Below are 2252 nucleotides of genomic sequence, written 5' to 3' on the forward strand. Positions count from 1 at the left end.
CAGGAGTTGCTTGTATATTTTTGAGATTAATCCTTTGTTGCTTCATTTGCTATTATTTTCTCCCAATCTGAGGGCTGTCTTTTCACCTTGCTTATAGTTTCCTTCATTGTGCAAAAGCTTTTAAGTTTCATTAGGTCCCATTTGTTTATTTTTGCTTTTATTTCCAATATTCTGGGAGGTGGGTCATAGAGGATCCTGCTGTGATTTATGTCGGAGAGTGTTTTGCCTATGTTCTCCTCTAGGAGTTTTAGAGTTTCTGGTCTTACATTTAGATCTTTAATCCATTTTGAGTTTATTTTTGTGTATGGTATTAGAAAGTGTTCTAGTTTCATTCTTTTACAATTGATTTTCTATTAATACTTTGAAGACCTTGGACATTTTATTAGGGATAAATGTTAGCCTCATGCTTCAGGGTGGAGACTAGGGTTCAGTAATTGAGCACACAGGGTGTACAATTCAAAGAGGCACTAGATGCCTCACTCTCATCCTGCTAGTCCCAGTCTGGTCACAGGCCTCACCTCTTCTCGATGGGTGGGGAAAGGGCTGTATCCTCCTCTCCAACATGGTGGAAAAGGCGTGAGAGTGCAGAAGGGAGAAGTGAGAAGAAGGTAAGAAGGTTGCTATATGAAAGGGTAGTATTGGGATGGCCTCTGCATTTTACATTCCTGGCTGCAAAGAAGTTGCGATCACCAAGGAGTCAATGCCAAGGTTCCTTCCATAATCTCTGATGATCATGTCACTAGAGGAGGGAAACTTTATATATGGATTCTCGTCTCCTAGTCTTGTCTTTTCTGGGTTCCTGGAATTTCTCTTAAATTTTCGAATATGCTAGAACCAACCCAAAATGCATTTAACTTTTCTTTCCTTGTTAAACAATACAGGGAATTCCCTGGCAGTCTAGTGGTTAGGACTTGGCACTTTCACTGCCATGACCCTGGGTTCAATTCCTGGCTGGGGAACTAAGATCCCACAAGCCTCCTGGCATGGCAAAATAAAAAATTAATAAAAAAAATACACGCTCATTGGATAAAATGTGTTAATAAAGTGTGAAGATATTTCAGAATGTTTTGGACACATAGCCACCTGCACACATATGCATGGGATCCAATTGATTTGTATACCACTTGTTTGATTAACTATATTTTGACCATCTCCACATATCATGAGATTAAATGTGATTTTTAGCAGCAATGTACTATTCTTATGTATGGAGGTACCACAATCTAATCTTCTGTTGTTGAAAGTATAGGCTCTTTTCACATTTTAATTTGTTTATCTAATAGGTTCCTTAGACTAGATTCCTAGAAGTCACCTTTGACTGTGTCAAAGGTCATGAGCATTTTTAGGGCTCATAAATAAGTAGGTACTCTTATCATTCCCATTATATGGATGAGGAAAATAGGAACAGAGACATTTAACAACTTGCCCCAGGTCACACAGCAAGTAAAAGGCAGAGCCAGGATTCAAATTGAAGTAGTTTGACACCAAAGCAACCACTGCATTGTGGAAAGGTATCAACTCTGTATTATAGTGGCTACAGATATTTTTACCCTCTGTCATTTGTGTCTTAAATTTGGCTGGTGATATTTTTATGTGGAGATTTTAAATACATATCTGTAGTCAAATTTATTAATGCTTTTGCTTTATGCTTCATATTTTCATATTTATAAAATCTATAATATCTCCATCCTATGAGCTGGTAAATATTTACCCATTTTGATGGATTGTTTGATAGCTTTCTTTTAAAACTTGACTCTTTAATTGATTGGAATATTCTTGAATGGAAGAGGTGAGGCAAAAAGTTTTCATTTGTTAGTAGTTATTTGACATTCTGCCACCATTATCAAGTCCTGAGTGTAGAATAGAGATGGTAATGATCTCTACTCCATAGGATCATTGTTAGATAAAGTGAAAAAAAAATTTAAACATGCACATACACAAAGTTAAAAAATTAAACAAACACCCAATAGGAATTAATTCTCTTTCTCCAAATTAGTCTGCCCTACTCTGAAAAGGTTTCTATGGCAATCATATATTTACACGCCTCTCTTCTGTACTTCTGTACTTGCTTCCTTGTCTAGAGAAAAGAAGGGTCCTTATCTAGTTTTGCAGTCTTGAGAATTTTATGATTTCTCCTTGAAAAATTTTATGAACAGTTTGAAACAATTTGAATAAAGTTGACTTCTTTGAAAGAGTTATGTGCTTCATAAAGAGCAGGTACTTTTGCTACTTTGTCTGGGGGATGATATTTA

At 36.3% G+C, this 2252-nt stretch overlaps 1 non-coding gene across 1 annotated transcript; it reads left to right on the forward strand.

The window, feature by feature from the left end:
• The first annotated feature begins 886 nt into the window (after nucleotides 1-886).
• On the forward strand, nucleotides 887-959 carry TRNAE-UUC. The gene has a single exon. It is a non-coding gene; the product is annotated as a tRNA-Glu (tRNA).
• The last annotated feature ends 1293 nt before the right edge of the window (nucleotides 960-2252 follow it).

Source organism: Cervus canadensis, chromosome X, assembly GCF_019320065.1.
Source record: "Cervus canadensis isolate Bull #8, Minnesota chromosome X, ASM1932006v1, whole genome shotgun sequence".
Taxonomy (NCBI): Eukaryota; Metazoa; Chordata; class Mammalia; order Artiodactyla; family Cervidae; genus Cervus; species Cervus canadensis.